This window comes from Schistocerca serialis, chromosome 1, assembly GCF_023864345.2.
Source record: "Schistocerca serialis cubense isolate TAMUIC-IGC-003099 chromosome 1, iqSchSeri2.2, whole genome shotgun sequence".
Lineage (NCBI taxonomy): Eukaryota > Metazoa > Arthropoda > Insecta > Orthoptera > Acrididae > Schistocerca > Schistocerca serialis.
The window spans coordinates 145,403,867-145,428,327 of record NC_064638.1 but is presented as its reverse complement, the minus strand read 5'-3'; the positions used below and the strand labels follow the sequence as shown (position 1 = coordinate 145,428,327).

Genomic DNA, 24,461 nt, shown 5'->3' with positions numbered 1-24,461 from the left:
CTGGCGCATGAAGTGTCGTCTTGCGTGCCATGCGTCAAAAGCGAAGTATGCCAGATTGGCCTGTCATGCTTGTAGCACATCTCCCAACCATGGACCAGAGATGCTCTTTGAGGCCCAGTTAGATGACAATGTAATCAAAGAGTTATATAATCAGGGTGTTATGGATATAAGTGGAGATGTTGTGATAATTGGTGCTTTAATATGTTCGCACTTCAATGTGTTAATTGTGTTTTTCTGTATATAACAGTCTACCCGCAAATACGTCACCTAGTTTACTATCTAAAGTTTTTTGCATGGTCGTAACTGCACCACTAAGTGGACTATGCCTGTCAGTATAGACTAACCGTTTTCCGCCCATGTGTCCCTATTGTGTATCACCTTACCTGCTGCCTAGAGGAAAATAAAAGTTAATGGCTTGCTCTTCTACATCTACAACTACATTTATACTCCGCAAGCCACCCAACGGTGTGTGGCGGAGGGCACTTTACGTGCCACTGTCATTACCTCCCTTTCCTATTCCAGTCGCGTATGGTTCGCGTGAAGAACGACTGTCTGAAAGCCTCCGTGCGCGCTCTAATCTCTCTAATTTTACATTCGTGATCTAAATGGTTCAAATGGCTCTGAGCACTATGGGACTCAACTGCTGTGGTCATAAGTCCCCTAGAACTTAGAACTACTTAAAGCTAACTAACCTAAGGACATCACACACATCCATGCCCGAGGCAGGATTCGAACCTGCGACCGTAGCGGTCGTGCGGTTCCAGACTGTAGCGCCTTTAACCCCTCGGCCACTCCGGCCGGCATTCGTGATCTCATCGGGAGGTATAAGTAGGGGGAAGCAATATATTCGATACCTCATCCAGAAACGCACCCCCTCGAAACCTGGCGAGGAAGCTACACCGCGATGCAGAGCGCCTCTCTTGCAGAGTCTGCCACTTGAGTTTGTTAAACATCTCCGTAACGCTATCACGGTTACCAAATAACCCTGTGACGAAACGCGCCGCTCTTCTTTGTATCTTCTCTATCTCCTCCGTCAACCCGATCTGGTACGGATCCCACACTGATGAGCAATACTCAAGTATAGGTCGAACGAGTGTTTTGTAAGCCACCTCCTTTGTTGTGGACTACATTTTCTAAGGACTCTCCCAATGAATCTCAACCTGGTACCCGCCTTACCATCAATTAATTTTATATGATCATTCCACTTCAAATCGTTCCGCACGCATAATCCCAGATATTTTACAGAAGTAACTGCTACCAGTATTTGTTCCGCTATCATATAATCATACAATAAAGGATCCTTCTTTCTATGTATTCGCAATACATTACATTTGTCTATGTTAAGGGTCAGTTGCCACTCCCTGCACCAAGTGCCTATCCGCTGCAGATCTTCCTGCATTTCGCTACAATTTTCTAATGCTGCAACTTCTCTGTATACTACAGCATCATCCGCGAAAAGCCGCATGGAACTTCCGACACTATCTACTAGGTCATTTATATATATTGTGAAAAGCAATGGTCCCAAAACACTCCCCTGTGGCACGCCAGAGCTTACTTTAACATCTGTAGACGTCTCTCCATTGATAACAACATGCTGTGTTCTGTTTGATAAAAACTCTTCAATCCAGCCACACAGATGGTCTGATATTCCGTAGGCTCTTACTTTGTTTATCAGGCGACAGTGCGGAACTGTATCGAACGCCTTCCGGAAGTCAAGAAAAGTAGCATCTACCTGGGAGCCTGTATCTAATATTTTGTGGGTCTCATGAACAAATAAAGCGAGTTGGGTCTCACACGATCGCTGTTTCCGGAATCCATGTTGATTTCTATATAGCAGATTCTGGGTTTCCAAAAACGACATGATACTCGAGCAAAAAACATGTTCTAAAATTCTACAACAGATCGACGTCAGAGATATAGGTCTATAGTTTTGCGCATCTGCTCGACGACCCTTCTTGAAGACTGGGACTACCTGTGCCCTTTTCCAATCATTTGGAACCTTCCGTTCCTCTAGAGACTTGCGGTACACGGCTGTTAGAAGGGGGGCAAGTTCTTTCGCGTACTCTGTGTAGAATCGAATTGGTATCCCGTCAGGTCCAGTGGACTTTCCTCTGTTGAGTGATTCCAGTTGCTTTTCTATACCTTGGACACTTATTTCGATGTCAGCTATTTTTTCGTTTGTGCGAGGATTTAGAGAAGGAACTGCAGTGCGGTCTTCCTCAGTGAAACAGCTTTGGAAAAAGGTGTTTAGTATTTCAGCTTTACGCGTGTCATCCTCTGTTTCAATGCCATCATCATCCCGTAGTGTCTGGATATGCTGTTTCGAGCCACTTACTGATTTAACGTAAGACCAGAACTTCCTAGGATTTTCTGTCAAGTCGGTACATGGAATTTTACTTTCGAATTCACTGAACGCTTCACGCATAGCCCTCCTTGCGCTAAGTTTGACATCGTTTAGCTTCTGTTTGTCTGAGAGGTTTTGGCTGCGTTTAAACTTGGAATAAAGCTCTCTTTGCTTTCGCAGTAGTTTCCTAACTTTGTTGTTGTACCACGGTGGGTTTTTCCCGTCCCTCACAGTTTTACTCAGCACGTACCTGTCCAAAACGCATTTTACGATTGCCTTGAACTTTTTCCATAAACACTCAACATTGTCAGTGTCGGAACAGAAAATTTCGTTTTGATCTGTTAGGTAGTCTGAAATCTGCCTTCTATTACTCTTGCTAAACAGATAAACCTTCCTCCCTTTTTTTATATTCCTATTAACTTCCATATTCAGGGACGCTGCAACGGCCTTATGATCACTGATTCCCTGTTCTGCACTTACAGAGTCGAAAAGTTCGGGTCTGTTTGTTATCAGTAGGTCCAAGATGTTATCTCCACGAGTCGCTTCTCTGTTTAATTGCTCGAGGTAATTTTCGGATAGTGCACTCAGTATAATGTCACTCGATGCTCTGTCCGTACCACCCGTCCTAAACATCTGAGTGTCCCAGTCTCTATCTGGTAAATTGAAATCTCCACCTAAGACTATAACATGCTGAGAAAATATATGTGAAATGTATTCCAAATTTTCTCTCAGTTGTTCTGCCACTAATGCTGCTGAGTCGGGAGGTCGGTAAAAGGAGCCAATTATTAACCTAGTTCGGTTGTTGAGTGTAACCTCCACCCATAATAATTCACAGGAACTATCCACTTCTACTTCACTACAGGATAAACTACTACTTACAGCCGCGAACACTCCACCACCGGTTGCATGCAATCTATCCTTTCTAAACACCGTCTGTACCTTTGTAAAAATTTCGGCAGAATTTATCTCTTGCTTCAGCCAGCTTTCTGTACCTATAACGATTTCAGTTTCGGTGCTTTCTATCAGCGCTTGAAGTTCCGGTACTTTACCGACGCAGCTTCGACAGTTTACAATTACAATACCGATTGCTGCTTGGTCCCCGCATGTCACGACTTTGCCCCGCACCCGTTGAGGCTGTTGCCCTTTCTCTACTTGCCTAAGGCCATCTAACCTGAAAAACCACCTAGCCCACGCCACACAACCCCTGCTACCAGTGTAGCCGCTTGTTGCGTGTAGTGGACTCCTGACCTATCCAGCGGAACCCGAAACCCCACCACCCTATGGCGCAAGTCGAGGAATCTGCAGCCCACACGGTCGCAGAACCGTCTCAGCCTCTGATTCAGACGCTCCACTCGGCTCTGTACCAAAGGTACGCAGTCAGTCCTATCGACGATGCTGCAGATGGTGAGCTCTGCTTTCATCCCACTAGCGAGACTGGCAGTCTTCACCAAATCAGATAGCCGCCGGAAGCCAGAGAGGATTTCCTCCGATCCATAGCGACACACATCATTGGTGCCGACATGAGCGACCACCTGCAGATGGGTGCACCCTGTACCCTTCATGGCATCCGGAAGGACCCTTTCCACATCTGGAATGACTCCCCCCGGTATGCACACGGAGTGCACATTGGTTTTCTTCCCCTCTCTTGCTGCCATATCCCTAAGGGGCGTACCGAGCGAGGTGGCGCAGTGGTTAGACACTGGACGCGCATTCGGAAGGACGACGGTTCAATCCCGCTTCCGCCCATCCTGATTTAGGTTTTCCGTGATTTCCCTAAATCACTCCAGGCAAATGCCGGGATGGTTCCTCTGAAAGGGCACGGCCGACTTCCTTCCCCATCCTTCCCTAATCCGATGAGACCGATGACCACGCTGTCTGGTCTCCTTCCCCAAACCAACCAACCAACCTAAGGGGCCCCATTACGCGCCTGACGTTGGAGCTCCCAACTACCAGTAAGCCCACCCTCTGCGACCGCCCGGATCTTGCAGACTGAGGGGTAACCTCTTGAACAGGACAAGCAGCCACGTCAGGCCGAAGATCAGTATCAGCCTGAGACACAGCCTGAAACCGGTTCGTCAGACAAACTGTAGAGGCCTTCCGTTCAGCCCTCCGGAATGTCTTTCGCCCCCTGCCACACCTTGGGACGACCTCCCACTCTACCACAGGTGAGGGATCAGCCTCAATGCGGGCAGTATCCTGGGCAACCACAGTCGTAGTCCGATCGGAGGATGCGTGGGACGAGCTGGCCGTCCCCGACAAACCCCCATCCGGACCCCCACAGTGATGCCCATTGGCAACAGCCTGAAGCTGTGTGACCGAAGCCAACACTGCCTGAAGCTGGGAGCGAAGGGATACCAACTCAGCCTGCATCCGAACACAGCAGTTGAAGTCCCTTTGTCACACTTATAGTATCGCTCAAAAGTAATCTGTAGAGATAATAAATTCGGAAGTAAAATTCTTTAGGAGAAAATTAAAAAGAAAGGACTAAAGTACCAAATCTTTATAATTAAACTATATTTTCTTACATACGTTACACAATTCTGACTTTGCAACAATAATCAAACACAAATGAGCAACTTACAGAGGTTCAAGAGTATTTTGATAACACTAAACAGAAGAAAAACAATACTGGATACTTGATCCATGATGTTCTTAGCTTAATACTTGATTGTACAGTCCTTTGCGTGTATTACTACAGCACACTTGCATGGCATAGAAACCAAGAGTTTGATCAGTCGCACCTGAGGATTCTTCTTCTATTTCTCGCGCGACTCTCTGTAGAAATCCTCCTTATTGGTGCAGTTTCACTGGCGAAAGAGTCTATCTAGCACGCTCCAAAGATGTGCTATGGGGTTTAAGTCTGGACCTTGGCTTGGCCATTCGAATACCTTTGCTTTGTATTCTTTCAGAACTGTCTTCACATGGCCAGAAGTGTGCTTCGCATCGTTGTCACGCTCGAATTGCCAATTGCGAGGCATATTTCATCTTACGTGAAGTACTTCGTGAGAAACAGGCCGACACTGTGATACTTCGTCCTACGTGCTTAATTGTGGCTACTTGGTACCTTCTGTCTTCCTTCTTGTTTTTCGGCCATCAAACGTACCGTAATCCGTCTGAGGACAAGAGATAAAACTTCCTTTTAGCGCTCCAACTTTCAGTGGTTCATGACGCATACTTCTTAGCAAACTGTAGTCTGGCCTTTTTCGTACTTGTCGTAGGTTTTCGAGAAGATCGACTGCCATTCAGATCTGTAGCTGCTAAGCGATGTATAAATGTCAAAACATTAAACTTCACTAAGTGTTTTACCTATACATCGTCACGTGTTGCCCTGGCATATTTCTTGGGATCAGCCATCGACGGCCTACGGATGATCTTATCTTCTTTTTCGGTGGTTTTCCGATTGCGATCACTTCGCGCAGTGTTGTCTTTCGTCCACCCTTTTTTTTTATCGCAGCTGCGTCCGGACACTCAAAAGCTGTTGTGGGATGCCAAACACCTTCACAACGAAAGACTGAGTTCGGCCTCGACTCACGCCTGTTAGGACAGCTCTTATGAAATCTACGAAATAATCTTTCGTTTAAGGTATCCTGTAAGTAGATTTGTTTGTAGTTAAGTTTCTTACAGCCTTCTCACTCTACAAAATATTTATGAGCCCCTTGGAAACACTTTTTATGGCTAAAGTCCATGCTTACCTGCACTCAGCAGCCAATACAAGGAATCACGACGTAGTGAAGTAGTTCTCAGTCTGAACAATCGCTTGATTTGATTCTTCGTATAAAATAAATGCCTACCAACCCACTAGTTCAGCTAAAGAAGACTTTCCAGCGATACTGTACTCGGAGGCATAAACCAGTCTAAAAGGTACTACTCCTAATAGCTATATTATAATTGAAAGTTAAGTAAATACCGACGTAATACTGTTCAGTACACTGTCCTCAGTCACCGATAAAAACACAATGACGGAAAAAAACGCAAAACCAAATATTAATTAATGTAGAGGAATAAAAATTTCGAGAATACATTCGTCTAGGTAGCGTATTTAAGTGTTGAGCATCGCAAGGTTACAGGTTACTGTGAGCGGGAGATAAGCCATTGCAAATACGAAATGGTTGTAGATTAATAACCCAAGTAACCTCCAGAATGTTGAATCCAACCATGAAAACGTGCATTCATTGTGTTGTACAGGTGCCGTATGTTAGTTTGTAGCAGGGAGTGCCATTTCTGTTGACTTTGGTCGGTCAATACATGTGTTTGTGGATGACGCTGGAATTGTAGTCCGACGATGACCCATACGTGCTCGATTGGAGATACAGGTTGATCTGGTAATCGAGCAGGCCAAGGCAACATGTCGACGCTCTGAAGAATGATTTGTTACATCAGCTGTATGTGGGCGAGTGTTACTCTGTTGGAAAACACCCCCTGGAATACTGTTCTTGAAAGGCAGCACAACATGTCGAATCACCAGACTGACGTACAATTTTGCAGTCAGGATGCGTCGGATAACCACAAGAGTGGTACTGCTGTTATACCACATCGAATCCCAGACCATCACTCCAGGTGTAGGTCCCGTGTCTCTAGCACGGCGTCCTGACCAACAACAGACGGCCATCACTGGCCTGAGAAACAACCAGCTGTTACCTGAAGACAGACCGGACACCCTGCCGTCCAATGACTTATCACTTGACACCACTGAAGTCTCAAGTGGCGGTGGTTTGGGGCCCGTGCAATGCACGTTACAGGACGACTGGCTAGGAGCTGTTCTCGAGGTAACCGATGCGTAACACTTCGTTGTGTCACTGTGGTGCCAACAGCTGTTGAAATTACTGCTGCAGGTGCAGTACTATTCGCCAGAGCCATACGCCAACACGGTGGTCTTCCGTCTCGGCAATGCCACGTTGCCATCCGGAACCCGGTATTCTTACGATACAACGTTGATCAAACTCAGTGAGGTGTAGATAATGACGTCTTCGTGTCTTAAGATGGGTAGGACGTCACACGGGCCTACTTGGAGCAGGAGAGGCATCACAGAACATTTTAATTTCCAGTGTCTATACTTTTACAAATAAATTCATAAAACTTTGTCAGCATCACCAAGAAGGATTCAGGATTCACACCCATTGCAGTGGAAGTTCCAATACATAACAAAATAATTTTTTTTACGTGCGAAATTTCATCATTTTTTCACTTACTATTGGCTGCATTTGTTACTATAGGTAGACTTTTCTTCATAAGTTAGAGAGATTCTTCGATGAATTTTGCACAGCATACATGCCATGCTTACAGGTGTATGAAAGTCTAGAATTTATTTAATTTATGAAAAAACGAAAGAGCTGTTACATTTTAAACTTCATGTTTAGAAAAAAACACAAATTTTGTAATTAATTACCTCAATCTTTACCACAGTTTATAACAGATTTGGATAATTCTAGAGTTTCATACACCTTTAAGTGTGGTTTGTATGCTGTGCCAAATTCATCGAAGAATCTCTCTTACTTATGAAGAAAACTGTACCTATAGCAACAAATGCTGCCATTAGTAAGTGAAAAAAATGATGAAATTTCACTTGTAAAAAAAATAATTCGTAATGTTTTCCACCTTCCACTGCTAAGAGTGTGAATTCTGAATCCTTCCTGGTCATGCTGACAAAGTTTTATAAATTTATTTGTAAAAGTATAGACAGTGGAAATTGTAATGTCCTGTGGTGCCTCTCCCGCTCCAAGTCGGCCCGTTTGACGTCCTACCCCCCCTTAAAGACATTCTTGACTAACGCCAACCCACCACGTCTAGTCCCAAAGGTAACTAACGCTCTCGACCGTTACACCGTGTATTTAAAACAAACCTGACTTGTATCCGCATAGTGGCGCTGCCTGCGCCACTCTTGTGGGACTGGCGTGAAATTTGAATAGACATGATCTTTCCGTTGGTGTATCGCTCGTCGCAGAAAATCGGGCGTAACTTGTGCAACGGCAGCGTAGCTTCAATTATGCAGGCCAGCTAAATTGTTTGGCAGGGGAGGAACATACGCACGGTCTTCGGTGGATGTCCATAGAAAGAAATCTGGTGCTGTTTAGTCACACTGCGAGCACGCTCCGCGCCAGTGAAAGGAGGCGTTTCAACTGTGCACTACGCTGGTTGTATTGATGCCGTACGTGAATCAAGCTTCAGGTTGTTTGCTAAAAATGACAAAAATGGTTCAAATGGCTCTGAGCACTATGGGACTCAACTGCTGAGGTCATTAGTCCCCTAGAACTTAGAACTAGTTAAACCTAACTAACCTAAGGACATCACAAACATCCATGCCCGAGGCAGGATTCGAACCTGCGACCGTAGCGGTCTCGCGGTTCCAGACTGCAGCGCCTTTAACCGCACGGCCACTTCGGCCGGCCTAAAAATGACACACGTTCTGATTTTGTATGTTATCTCAATGAATTTCTATATATTTTCAAAGTTGTAAAGTCATTTTTGAGTCACATTATATGCCATTACAATGGCGTCAAGTCATCGATCAATTAGATTCAACCTTATCGTTGATTATATGTCATCAGTGCAAAAAACAACGTTTATGAAAACCTATCTCGCTTAACGGTCATCACTTTAGTAGTAATGGTTCTTCATGCACGTAAGCCACAACTCTCTTGTTGAATGTTCAGTCCCAATTCATCCATTTGCTATAAAGTTTTCAACCGACTTATTCCATAAAACTGAAGTCTAAATTTAATTATTTCTGCCTTTTCCTCTCTCTTGGCCGGCCGCTGTGGCCGAGCAGTTCTAGGCGCTTCAGTCCGAAACCGCGCGACTGCTACAGTCGCAGGTTCGAATCCTGCCTCGGGCATGGATGTGTCTGATGTCCTTAGGTTGGTTAGGTTTAAGTAGTTCTAAGTTCTAGGGGACTGATGACCTCAGATGTTAAGTCCCATAGTGCTCAGAGCCATTTGAACCATTTTTGAACCTCTACCTAGCGTATTTATGGATACTTGCATTATCTCTCCCGTAAACCTTAAGACACACTTACACCGTCATTTACTGAATAAACGATGTGAAATAAGCGGAGCCATTAAATCACAAGTTGAGCACGGTTAGGAGGTGGAGGAGGAGGAGGGGTGGGAGAATGTAGGAGTGGCCACAAAGGCACGCTGGAGAGAGAAGTGTTGCCGAACTAACGCGTCCTTCTGTTTTGTGACGATGAGGAAGAATCTGCCTCTACATTAAATGTCAACACTGTGAAAAATGCTGCAGTACAGTCTCTAAGATAAATTTTCGCCACAGCAGTCGTACAAAATTATTATGTTATGTTTTCAATATTTTCTCGTAACTTTCTTCAGGTTTCTAGTGTTTTTGTAATGCACTATTTGCAAACACGACTTCGTTAATTTTTGCTCCCTTCGCACTCTTCCAGTCGAACAGGAAGGGCAGACATAAGTAACGGGCGTCGTAAACGTCCACCAGGGGCTGCATTATGAGCGCATACTTCCCTCTGTTGCATGTACTTGCACGTTTTACCTTCTGCAAAGGTGGTTCACTTTTACCACCGTGGACGAGATATACAACACAACGTTAGCAAGCGCAATTACGTATCGGTATCCAGTTAGCATATGTGAAAGAGAGGTTAGTATATTTCCAAGCGGCTGTAAATTAACAACGACGACACGTTTCCTATTAATAAAGATACAATTTCATCAGAAATGTCTTTCGAGCAGCCTAATAGTTATGAATCAGAGAGCGCTTGTTTAACACTAAACAGAATAACGAGTTATTTCACGACTTTCCAACCAACGGCGAGCAACAGGTTATGAAAAAGCTACAATCAACGTGTCTCGTCCATGTTACTAGCTAGATATGAGTCTAGCTTAGTTGCCATAGAGGAACAAAGTCATCCACTTGACTTCTCTAGTGTAACATTTTCCTACCATTATGTATTTAAAGTTGTAGAAACAAATGTGCCACTACTTCTGATCACAGAGCAGTCTATTACTGTAGCTCCTACTAAATTAAACCAGCACTGCGACAACAGAAATTTCTTGTGGATCGTAATGTGCGCGAAAATCATATTGTTCGCCTTTGTCATCGATGTCAGAACTCTCTGCAGAAAAGGGACATATCACACACCAAACATTTGATTATTCAGTTTCGAACTTGCAAGAACTCGCGTAAGCTATTTAATAATCTACAGGCTTTTTTCAGGCAGAATACGAATATTTCCCAGCGTTTTAAAGAGGGCCTTCTGAAAAAGGTCATTATACAATCTGAACAGGGATGGTAGTTGGAGCTATACGCTTATGACATTTAGTTTCAGAAATCATTAGAGAATTCAATATTGTGATCTCCCCAGTGTCAGGAGTGGGCCGAGAACACCAAATTTCAGGCATTACCACTCACCACGGACAACGAAGTGGCCGACGGCCTTCACTTAACGACCGAGAGAAGCAATGTTTGCATAGAGTTAGCAGTGCTAACAGACAACAAACGTTGCGTGAAATAAAGGGAGAAATCAATGTGGGATGTACGACGAAGGTACCCGTTTGGACACTGCGCCGAAATTTAGCGTTAATGAGCTATGGCAGCAGACGACCGACGCGAGTGACTTTGCTAACAGTCCCTGGAATACTGGAAAATCGTTGACTGGTCATATGAGGTTCGGTTTATAGTGTGGCGCAGATCCCCGAAGCCATGGATCAAAGTTATCAACAAGCCACTGAGCAAGCCATAATGTTTTGGGTGGTGTTTATAGGGAATTTACTGGGTCTTATAGGCCAACTTAACCGATCACTGACTGGAAATGTCTATGTTAGACTACATGGAGACCATCTGCAACCACTCATGGACTTCATGTTCCCAAACAACGACGGTATTTTCATGGATAACAATGCGCCATGTCAGCGGACCACAATTTCTCGCGATTGGTTTGAAGAACGTTCTAGACAGCTCCAGCGAATGACCTGGCCACCATGATCGCCCGATATGAACCTCATCGAACATTTATGGAACATAACCGAGAGGTCAATTCGTGCATAAAATGTTTCACCGGAGGTACATTCGCAATTATGGACGGCTATAGAGACAGCATGGCTCAATTGTTCTGCAGGGAACTTCCATCGACTTGTTGAGTCCATGGCATCTCGAGCTGCTACACTACGCCAGGCAAAAGTAGGTCCCTGCCTCGGGAATGGATGTGTGTGATGTCCTTAGGTTAGTTAGGTTTAAGTACTTCTAAGTTCTAGGGGACTGATGACCTCAGCAGTTAAGTCCCATAGTGCTCAGAGCCATTTGAACCATATTAGGAGGCATCCAATGACTTTTGTCACCTCATTGTAAATGAACCGACTCAAGATGAGAACCATCTCCGAAACCTGTCTTGGTATTAAATTGTTTGCCCAAGGCAGAATTACATTTCCGTGTCATATATGAGTATGTTTTCTTACTGAGATGGGATATTATTCTAAAACACATGATCTTTTGAAAAATTTTGGGAAATGATAACAGTAGTGAAACGTGTCGTCTGTCTGGAAAATGAGTTAGTGAAGCATTACACATTTCTGAAAAGACAGTGCTTATTTTTCGGAAACAAGTCTTTAATAGTCTGTTGGGAACACCTCAAATCCAGATGAGCTTTTATCTTCGAGAGACCACAATGCTTTTCTTGATTTGAGAAGGAGTAGTGGGTGCGACATCTATAAGATTTAATTTCGTGTAAGTTACTATTTCAACACGCCCTATTCATTTTTCTTCTGATTTCTCTCTTAGTACTTTCTACTACATTTAAGAAATGATTATTAAACATATCTGGTGCCTGTGACCATCGTTTGTACTCCTTCCATTTATATTAATAATGATGTTTTCCTCTTGTGTGGCTTCTTGTCCTGTCTCTCGTTGTGCTCCATTCCTTTCAGTCTTAAGTCTGCTTTCGGAGTTATTGATTTCTAACATAACGTCCATCTTTCTTGATTTTTAATGATTTTTCTTGGTAATTTTGAGTAGTTTTAGTAGTGTACAACTACTACAAGATCTTTACTTGTTGTTGCCATCCGATACATTTCCCTGATTTATGCATGTTGACGTGTTGAAAACTGAACAGATGAGTTACCGGTATTTCACTTTCACAGTGGAACAGTTGATCACCTCGATCGAAATTTTACGTTAGTGCAAGCTCCATTGCGGCTACCAACTACCTACCATCTTCAGATCTACACTCATGCTCATAAATTAAGGATAATTGCAGAATGTGGTGCAACACAACGTGGCACTGCACACAACTGTCGCTAATAACATAGGCACATAAGGAACACTCACGACGGAGATCTCTAAGTCCACGGTATTGGTGATAAGTTGAGAAAACCGTCCCGCAGTACATGTGCTACAAAACGCCACTCTTTCCTGCGCATGTACCTCGACATCAATATAGGATATGATCACCATACACACGTACACAGGCCGCACAACGGGTTGGCATATTCTGGATCAGGTGGTCGAGCAGTTGCTGGCGTATAGCCTCCCATTCTTGCACCAGTGCCTGTCGGAGCTCCTGAAGTGTCGTAGGGGTTTCAAGACGTGCAGCGATACGTCGACCGACAGCATCCCAGACGTGCTCGATGGGGTTTAGGGCTGGAGAACAGGCAGGCCGCTCTATTCGCCTGATATCTTCTCTTTCATGGAACTCCTCCACGATGGTAGCTCGGTGAGGCCGTGCGTTATCGTCCATCAGGACGTAGGTGGGACCCACTGCATCCCTGAAAAGGCGGACATGGTGATGCAAAATGACGTCCTGATACACCTGACCTGTTACAGTTCCTCTGTCAAACACGTGCAGGGGTGTACGTGCACCAATCATAATCCCACCCCACACCATCAAACCACGACCTCCATACAGGTCCCTTTCAAGGTCACTAAGGGGTTGGTATCTGGTTCCTAGTTCACGCCAGATGAAAACTCGGCGAGAATCACTGTTCAGACTATGCCTGGACTCGTCCATGAACATAACCTGGGATCACTGTTCCAGTGACCACGTTCTGTGTTCTTGACACCAGGCTTTACGGGCTCTCCTGTGACCAGGGGTCAGTGGAATGCACCTTGCAGGCCTCCGGGTGAATAAGCGATGTCTGTTCAGTCGTCTGTAGACTGTGTGTCTGGAGACAACTGTTCCAATGGCTGCGGTAAGGTCCCGAGCAAGCTACCTGCAGTACTCCGTGGCCTTCTGCGGGCACTGATGGTGAGGTAATGGTCTTCTTGTGGTGTTGTACACTGTGGACGTCCCGCACTGTAGCGCCTGGACACGTTTACTGTCTGCTAGAGTCGTTGCCATAATCTTGAGATCACACTTTATGGCATACGGAGGGCCCGTGCTACGACCTGCTGTGTTTGACCAGCCTCCAGTCACCCTATTATTCTAACCCTCATAACGTCATCAATATGTGTTCTTTGAGCCATTTTCAACAGACAGTCACCACTAGCACGTCTGAAAACGTCTGCAGTCTTTCTCGCTGCACCGGACTCTGATATGCATCAACACACCTCTGCATATGTGGACTGCTGCCAGCGCCACTGTGCGACGACCGCAGGTCAAATGCACCGCATGGTATTACCCCGGGGTGTTTTAAACCCGCAAATCGCCCAAAAGAGCGTTTTTTCACCATGTATCAGCATTATCCTTAATTTATGAGCATGAGCGTATTTGAAAAGGTCACGGAAGTGTAGCCGAATGTTTACTACCAAGACGGCCATTGTCTTAGCGAGCTCATCCTCTGCCATTCTCATTCACAAGCCACAAGTGACACTTCCATTGCTATATAGTAATAATTCGTGTGTTAGAGAACCCTCCACCCCTCCCCCCCCCCCCCCCCAGTCCCTTTGAAGACATCAAGCTCAACTGAATTCACCCGCTGCGTTCTCGTCATCTTCCCAGTCAAATCCGTGGTGAAAGCTTCTCTTTCATACCAGTAAAAGTGTATTACATTGTTTGTTGGTAAGCATGTAAAGTACCAATGATGATTACCTCTTCGAAGTGAAGACGTGTCACGAGACGCCCCTATCTGCGGTGGGATACCAGCGTGACTGTCGCTCGCCACACGTCCCGACAGCCGGTCTTTGGTGCCATTTAGTTTCACAGCAGGTCGCCTTCGGTTGTTGTCCGCGTCACCTTTGCAGTACAGCGGTACGTCGACAGTATTCTACGCCCCGTTTTGTCCGCCTTCGACGCAAGCCATCTCGAGCTTACATTACAGCAAGATAAATCCTTCTGCACACGGCGAGAGTTTCTACTGCTTGCTTTCGTGCTTGCCAAATTCTGCTTTGCTCAGCAGGGTTACCGGATGCCTCCCCAATAGCTAACTTTGGAGCATTATAGGCAGAGTCCTCCAACGAGCCCGCGATTTTGAGGATCTAATGGGCCAACTGGACAGAATTTTGCATCATATTCTTCACGAGGACGTTTAACAACTCTACCAATCAATGGAAAACCGAATAACTCCTTGCATATGGGCAAGGGGTGGACCTACGCGTTCCTGACTTGCTCAATTTGTGAACCTCTTTTTCTTGAATAAGTCATTCAGTTTTTTCTGAATTTGTAATCATCTGTTTGTCTGCACACCTACGCCACGTCTACAGCCTTTCCTCCCTTTTGGATGACTCCTTCGTGGTGGATATTTTATAGTGTACGAGTAAATAAGTGAAGCAGAAACGAATCGGTAATCATAATAGCGGCGGTACGGGCCGCACTTGTTGAAATTTACTGCCTTAAGCGTCTTTGACAAACAGTGAGATTGCCATGGACCGGCGCCTAGAAGGCGCATCTCACCAACGACGATGAGGAGGTTGGTTCAAATGGCTCTAAGCACTATGGGACAAGGTCATCAGTCCCCTAGAACTTAGAACTACTTAAACCTAACCAACCTAAGGACATCACACACATCCATGCCCGAGGCAGGATTCGAACCTGCGACCGCAGAAACAGCGCGGTTCCAGACTGAAGCGCCTAGAACTGCTAGGCCACAGCGGCCCGCGATGAAGAGATTCATGAAGGTTTTGACGCTAGTGATGTTCAGAGATGGTGTTCTAACTCTAGTACGATGAGTATTTTTTTAGAGGTTTTGCTGCAAATGTGGCGTCGGAATACTAATGACTGTCTAATACCCTAACAAAAAGGACGTGTTTCTCTAATAATGGCTGAAGCTTCAGTCAAACCGGCAACCAGCTCTTCCGGAGTGTCTACTGGTGTCTCACACACCAAAAGCCTCTTTTCCCCACAAAAAATTGAATCGGTAGTAGTGAGGTCGGGAGAGAGGTGTTGGCCACAGTACTGGTCCATCCTTCCTAATCAACCGACTGGGGGAAACGCTATTAAATGTTCCCTGACATCAACGGAGCGTTGTGGTGGGGCACCTTCATTTTGGAACCGTAATTTTTTTCTTTATTTTACACGTCTAGGTCCACACTGACGAGCAAATCTCCGTGGTCATGGAACGTGTCAGTACACGAAATTACAACAGAAAAGTAATGGCAGACAAAATAAAACGTTTATGAATTATAAAAAGACGTCAAGCTATAGGTAAGTTTATTTAAACGCAATCAACAATATAACACAGGAATCAGCTTGATTTTTCAAGGAATTCGTCGACCTAATAGAAGGAGTGAGCCATGAGGAAACTATCTAGTTCGGATTTGAAAGAGCGTGGATAATTGCAGAGATTTTTGAATGCTTGTTATTAATTACTGAAAATAATTTTAAAAATTTGAGTCGTTGACTCACCTCGGAAGACGTTGCCCGCGGTTGGCAACGAAACACCAGGAAGAAGAAGTTTTACAGATCTATTTTGGCCTCTCAACCCGGAAGTTTTAACTTGTGAGATTCAACATAGTTCATGTTTACACTGCACACGAAAGCCCATTCCCGCACAGTAAACAGCCAACTTCAAACACAAACTGCCGTTTGTGCAAATGATTAAACTCAAGTAGTAACATCTACCAACTTGGTCACTTGATTAGAACACAAGGACCAAAAGCACGCCACCGACGATCCCACATTTCAATGAGTATCAGCGAAACCAGTGATACAGCTTTTCGTAAATTATATAAAATGTGGGACTACAGCACAGATTAACCTGACTCACCGCAAGATCAACAGATTTCAGAAGTATGAATAAATGCTACAGTCTCACAATCGACGGTGATGTGCTTAAGGTCCTTATGATTCTTAGCGCCTCAGATGGGACTGATGAAATTCATAACTTCATATGCTGAAACTCATCCGGAAACCCACAAAATAGCTTTTCTGTCACAACTTTAACATATTCTGACGTCCGAAACAATTTTACTACAGTATATAGTGAGTGAATTAGCATATCTGAGGAGAGTGTTATCGTGTTGCGGGATTTATGACGAGCGAACGGGGATACAATTCTGCCGCAGTGTACTACCATCTGGAAGCACTGACGTAAAACTCTAGATGAGTGGCTAGGGCTAGCTGTGCAAGGTGTCGAAAGTTACGGCGTTCACATCCCCTCGTGCTCTTACACAGCAGCCGCTACAGGTATTATAAGCACGATAATCGAGCCCGACCATTCACGGTCAGAAGCGAGTAAACACGCTGGACGCGTGACATCCCAGTCAGTTTTCTCTGAGCCTCAGTCGCTTTGCAGTATGCACGAAATTTTCAGGTACTGAGGCTGCTGTTAGCGCTACAGACAATGTTATCTTGGAGATATCGGTGTGTAGCTAACATCAGATAAGGATGTTGCTCTTGGTCGACATCATACCGATCTCCGGCAGACGTTTTCGGACAAGATTCAAAAAATGGTTCAAATGGTTCTGAGCACTATGGGACTTAACATCTCAGGTCATCAGTCCCCTAGAACTTAGAACTACTTAAATCTAACTAACCTAAGGTCATCACACACATCCATGCCCAAGGCAGGATTCGAGTCTGCGACCGTAGTGGTCGCGTGGTTCTAGACTGTAGTGCCTAGAACCGCTCGGCCATTCGGATAAGGATGGTAGATTGTAATGCATTCACACCTGGAGATTTGGATTCCTGTCTGTCCTAGGAACGTATCATAAAAACGGGATCAAATGGCGTCTTTAGGCAGGAAGGTGTAAAACACTCCTAAACTTCGTGGATACACATTCTGTTCAACAACCCTTGTTAACCTGAGAATGTTCTAAACGTCGTAACGGGTTGCATTAGAGAACGTATTTTATTCAACTGGAGCTGTCATTTATTCCTGTTTACTATGAACGGTTAAGGATGGCATGTCGCCAATATAAAGCATGTACTAGACAAAGAAATATTTTAAATCTGTTTTTGCGACAGGGTTATCCATTGCCCCAGACAACCAAATGGTTCAAATGGCTCTGAGCACTATGGGACTCAAGTACTGTGGTCATCAGTCCCCTAGAACTTACAACTACTTAAACCTAACTAACCTAAGGACCTCACACACATCCATGCTCGAGGTAGGGTTCGAACCTGCGACCGTAGCAGTCGCACGGATCCGGACTGCGAGCCTAGAACCGCGAGAACACCGTCCCAGACAACAGCGCACATTTATGTGTATGTATGTGTGTGCGTGTGCGTGCGTGTGTGTGTGTGTGTGTTTGAGGGTTGTGCTGTTTAAGTGTGTATGTCTGTGGTTGTGCGCGATAAAATTTCGCAAGGAGAACTTTCTCTTCCTCGCTATTCTCACGATATAGGTCATGTAACAAACAATGACGCATTGATAGACAGGTTGAACAGTGACAAGTTGGAAGCTGTAAACTTAGGTAAAATACTTACTATTTTCTGAATAAAACTTAAGTGACATCCTGCAGTTTGTGGAAAAGAGCTGTAAACCAGCATTACTTCATATAACTGACCACTCTTCATTTGTCGTTTCTCATTCTTTCCGTCCAGCTTCAATACATTTTTACAGAGAACACCTGGATTGCTGCTTTCCACCCTCAATTCTATAACGACAATGTCTCTTTAAGATAATATAACTGACTTGACAGGAAAGAAAAAATATTAGAAATATTCTCATACATTCAAACTCATAAACACATTTTGTTACTAATGTCGAATACAAATAAATCACGCCATTCTACAAGGATTGTCTTTCCGTCGCATAGTATTATGGTCAGCTTTTTCACCTTACGCAGCTGAATGACATAGCAGGTCAAGTACTGTGCGGTTCAATCCGAAAATTCCATTATATTTTTCTTTGCTGTATTATCTAACTGTGAACAATTTAGCAAGGTATTCGGCAGGACAGCTGCCGTTACACAAATGCCTTCACGTAATGCCCTGGTGTTTTTGTCTTTTGCAGGGCCGTGATGCGAGTAACTGCGCCACGAGAACCAGTTCGTCCCGCAGCAGCGACCGCGGCTTGCGGGTGACGTCACAGTCAGCAGGGGAGCCAGTGACGTCACCAGAGTGCTGCGGTCCACGTTCTTTGCCTGAAAATGGCACTGCTTTCGCCATATCTACTGCGTGTGCTGTATAGCTACACAGACATTGCTCAGTACAAAGTGATGTTTCCTGCGATTGAGCGTTTTGAGATTATTTAAGATTCTACTGCACTCATTCCCAATAGAATTACGAGAACTCGAAACAATAAACTTTAAGCTTATGAAACGTACTCTATTCTTATACTGTTTTGTAGCTCATAAGACTGTGTGAGGTTAAAGTGTTGAAGTAAAGGTGACTAAGTTATTTTGCATGGATTTAACTACTGAAAAAAGTACAATACATGTTTCACATGAGACTTACATAGTATGTAGTAATCCATTACTTCTTCTCAGATAACAGTTACAAGAATAAAATGACAATGGTGTTCCATACTATGTTATTCACTGGTGGTCTTTTTTTCCCGAGCTACTGTTTTGTAGAGCTTTCAATAACGTTGAAGTAATGACTGCAATCCTCAGAGGTATCAACTTGGTACCATATTTCTAGATATCCACAATACTTTTGACACCGTTCCTTCCAAGAGACTTCTAATCATTTTGCGTGTCTGTAGAGTATCGCTTTAGTGTGCGACCGGATTCGTGATTTACTGTCAGAAAGGTTACAGTAAACAGCAATCGACGAAAAATCGTCAAATAAAACGGAAATGATATCCGATATTCCACGAGGAAGTCTTATAAGCCCTCTCCCATTCATAATCTAAATCAGTTGGTTCAAATGACTCTGAGCACTATGGGACTTAACATTTGAGGTCATCAGTCCCCTAGAACTTAGAACTACTTAAACTTAACTAACCTAAGGACATCACACACATCCATGCCCGAGGCAGGATTCGAACCTACGACCGTAGCGGTTGCGCGGTTCCAGACTGAAGCGTCTAGAACCGCTTGACCACCAGCACCCGGCTCTAAATCAGTGATTTAGGAGACAGCCTTAGCGGTTCTCTTAGATTGTTTGCAGATGTTGATGTCATTTACTGTACAGTTAAGTCATCACTAGATCAAAACAAATTGCAAATTGATTTAGATGAAATAGCTGTACGGTGTGAAAAGTGGTAGTTGACTCTAGATAATGGAAAGTGTGACGTTATCCACATGTTGAATAACGAATCCTTTAAATTTCGGTCACACAATAAATCCCACAAATTTATAGGCTGCAATTAGAATTACGAACAACTGAAATTGGAAGCTCACATAGATTATGTTGTGGGGAAGGCAAACCAAAGACTACCTTCTATTGTCAGACCACTTAGATGATGCAACAATTTCACTAAAGAGACTACCTACATTACGTTTTTCCGCCGTCTGCTAGAGTAGTGCAGTGCGGTATGGGATACTTACCAAATAGGATTGACGGAGGACACCGGAAACGTCTCGAGGAAGGCAGCACGTTTTGTATTATCACGAAATAGGGGAGAGAGTGTCACGCATAAATTGAGCGATCTTTGGTGACAGTTGTTAAAACAATGGCGGTTTTCGTTGCGGCGAGATTTTTTCACGTAATTTCAGTCACAAACTTTCTCCACTGAATATGAAAATATTTTATTTTCCCCAATCTAGGTAGAAATGACCTTCGTTATAAAACAAGAGAAATCAGAGCTGGTACAGAAAGATTTAAGTGTTCAATTTTTACCACTCGCTGTTAGAGAATGGAGCAGTAGAAACATAGTCTGAAGATGGTTCGAAGGACCCTCTGTCAGGCACTTAAGAGTGAATTGCAGTGTGATCGTGTGGATGTAGATGAAAACCTGAATTTTTGACTTCCCCACTTTTCTCTAACTATTTCGGTTTTTTTATTTGATTCCAGAACCACGTCATTTGAAATCCCGCTCGTTACTCATTCGATACTATTTTAAAGACTGTTGTTACATTGCTGCATTAAGCGTGACCTGTGCAACTTTCCAGTCTTTGGGTACGGATCTTTCGTCGAGTTGGTTCTCCAAACCAATCGCGAACAAGTGCGGCCTGGTGACATGGCACATTGTCATTCATAAATATTCCATCACTGTTTGAGAACATGACGTCCATGAATGGTTGCAAATGGTTTCCAAGTGGCCAAATGTCCAGAAGACCCTGTCCATTCCATATCAACGCAGCCCAGACGATTATGATGCCACCACCAGTTTGCATGGTGCTTCTTTGACAATCTGGGTCCATGGATGCTTAGGGTCTGTACCACACTCTAACCCTACCATCAGCTCTTAACAACTGACGTAAGAACTTGTCTGACAAGTCACGGTTTTCCAGTCGTCTAGAGACCAACCGATACAGTCACGAGCCTAGGAGAGGCGCTGAAGGCGATGTCGTGATGTTACCAAAGGCACTCGCTTCGTCCATCTGCTACAAGAGTCCACTAGTACCAAAGTCCGCCGCACTTGCCTAACGGATACGTTCATAATACCGCCAACATTGGTTTCTGCGGTTATTTCACGCAGTATTACTTGTATGTTAGCACTGTAGAGACCCAACTGTTTGGCTCTAACTACCATTCCGTGTTAACTGCTGTTGTGCAGCCGTAATCACCTCGGAAATCTTTTAGCATGAATCACCTGAACACAAATGACAGCTACGCCAATGCACTGCCCTTTTATACCCTGTGAGCTCGATACTACCGTCTTCTGTATATGTGTCTATCGCTACCCCATGACCTCAGTGTATTAATCTTTCGAAATCAATTTTAAATGTGAGAAGTGCAACGATATTAATGCACAGGTCTGGATTACTCGAATAGTCGACTAACCGTCCTCTGGAGGACTGAATAGTAATTAGAGAAAACGCCAGAACAAAAAATTCCTTAAGAGTGAAACCCGATAAACCATTATTAGAAACAATGTAGAAATTGTGACTGATAATGCGAGATGAGAGATTCGGACACAAACAGCAATGAGTGAGACACATCTTATCCTGTCAACATCAACGAGCCACGTGCAGGATGCTCAGAAGGTAAGAAGCAAGCGACCGTGATTTCTGCTGGTGAGGTAAGTTTGTACATACTCCCACGACGCAAGGAGATACTTGATTTTACACACGACTGATTCCAATGTAGTGGAAACCATTTCATGTTAACTATAGGTGGCGGCGACGTCCATGCTTCTGAATTAACAACACAGTCGTGTATCTGCAAAATGAACAGACTCTGTCCGAAGTCTGCCTAAGAGTGAGCTCGGAGAGCAGGTCTCCACGATTTTATTGTCTCGGAGCAAACACAGTAGAGTGCCGACTCCTGAACTCCTGAACAAATGGTTCAAATGGCTCTGAGTACTATGAGACTTAACTTCTGAGGTCATCAGTCCCCTAGAACTAAGAACTCTTATACCTAACTAACCTAAGGACATCACACAAGTCCATGCCCGAGGCAGGATTCGAACCCGCGAGCGTAGAGGTCGCGCGGTTCCAGACTGCAGCGACTAGAACCGCTCCGCCACCCCGGCCAGCCACTCCTGAACAAAGCCGGCCGTTGTGGCCGAGCGGTTCTTAGCGTTTCAGTCTGGAATCGCGCGACCTCTACGCTCGCGGGTTCGAATCCTGCCTCGGGCATGGACTTGTGTGATGTCCTTAGGTTGGTTAGGTTTAAGTAGTTCTTAGTTCTAGGGGACTGATGACCTCAGATGTTAAGTCCCATAGTGCTGAGAGCCATTTCTTCCCTGAACAAAACTATTCTATTTAGCAAACCTTTCTGGGGAGATAGCGCTGACCACTCCAACACATTTTCACCGGAGGGGCGACAAAGACTCACTGGCGTTGAAGCTTGCCTTTCTGAAATGGCACCAGGAGGCCGATCCCCGCGATAGAGCGATCTGGTTCTACACTGTTGTGTCTGCATAACGACTTTGAATGCAACGGCGTAGTTCTTCCCCAATTTACACCACCTTCTCACTTGTTTAGTTTAATTATTCGGCTGATATTAAAACTGAATCGCTCCTACCAGTGGTCCGGCATCTAGGCATCGCACTGGTGGGTTCATAAGGTCAAAGATAACTTTTTGAAAGCTGCAACCGCCATTTGACTGTACAACAGGTTTTATTCTACAATCTAGATTTCGGCCTTAGACCATTATCAAGTGTTACAAATAGTAAAAATCATTAGATTTGAGTAGAACACAAGTCATCACCAAAACATGTCATTGTGAAATAAAACAGATCACCAAATCACAAGTTTTAAACTTTCCTATACTGTGTAGCAAAGTTTAAAACTTATGATTTGATCATCTATTTTATTCCATAAACGTACCAAGTGAAGAAACCATGCTAACTGCCAGTAAATTAGACTATTACACAAATGTTCTGGCATTTACTTTTGACAAAATTCATTTATGTAACCGAAGATGCATGTTTTGACAATGAATTGTGCTCTGCTTAAGTATAATGGGTTGTAATACTTAATAATTGATTAAGGCCGAAATCTAGATTGTGGAATAAAACCTGTTATACAATCGAATGGCGGTTATTTCTTTCAGACTGTTTTACGTGACTGTAGTTCCACACAAAAGTAAAATCATTCAAAGATAGCTCATTATATTACTGATACTTGCCTATTAGGTTTTCTGACTAATTCAGTAGTGTCGCTGGAATCGTAATTTCGCCTCCTGTACGAGTCTGTAATTTAAAACATTATTAGTCTACTAAATACAAATTTTTCCTTCATAGGGGACCTGACTATACTGCCGCAGATATTCTCCACATATGCAAGTAAATCATACATCGCAGAAACGTCTCAGGTCTTCAATGCAACATAACTTTGCTCTGCCTTTCTGCAAGATCTGCGAGGGCTGTATCGACGTAGATAGCACACAACCGTATGCACACAATCAATTGAGTCTCTGGTGTCCATTAGGAGTAACAACCCGAATCCCTCCCGAGCACCATGGTGCGCGAAGGAGGTGCGTCAGGTGTATCATTGACATCACTCTCCCTTCTTCGCGTGGTTCAGGATTTATCTGATGGCTCACTAAAGTCGTAGAAGAGTGTGAAGATTGCTAAATACGATTGGACGATTCCCAAATAGTTACAAGGTTTGAGCAGGAAGGTCGGCCAGCTACATTTCACGACGGTTTCAGGCAGGGCTGTTGGATGCCTCTCATGGCGGTCGATGGCAGTTAGAGGGCTGCGAAGTATCAGGACAGAATCCACCAAGCGATAGTCCTACTGTCATGCCTCGGCGATGGATTCATCTTCTAACACGATAGTGCTCGAGCACATCGCGGCAACCTCAAGAACGCCTTCCTCCACAAGAATAGAATGGCTTGCGATATTTACTGACGTCCAGAGGACCGAATCTGATTGGTACCAGTTGAGACTCCTCACATACTGAAAGGGACAAAGAAGAGTGGCCGTTGAAGAATGGAACAGCAGTGCACAATAACGTCTCCGCCTGTGCGTCGACAGTTTGTGTGGAGCTTCCTGGTATTTTATACCTCAACGGGATTAAAAAATAGGGTATTGAATGTTTCCGAGCATCAGATTTTCATGACACTGATGTGCATAGATTTCCTCTGTTTAAATTTTGTTACTGCACTGACTGACAGGAAAATAAAACGACCAGAAGGGATGGAGGAAACAAAATGTAATTAATGTGTGGAGAGGCTGTGTGATGCTAATTCAGTGATTACAAAGTAGAGTAAAATTCACTAACAACTTGGCAGTATGAGTACGCCAGTCAGTATGACGTTGTGCCCGCTATGGCTTGTGTG

The 24,461-nt window shown here is 44.3% G+C and overlaps 1 protein-coding gene across 1 annotated transcript in view; it reads left to right on the top strand.

Annotated features, from left to right (window-relative positions):
* Positions 1–19,127, top strand: part of LOC126457024 (mesoderm posterior protein 1-like) — a gene marked incomplete at its 5' end in the record, with an annotated part of 44,610 nt that extends 25,483 nt beyond the window's left edge. The window contains one exon of the mRNA XM_050093040.1: positions 18,634–19,127. The remainder of the gene's footprint in view (positions 1–18,633) is intronic.
* Positions 19,128–24,461: the final 5,334 nt, after the last annotated feature.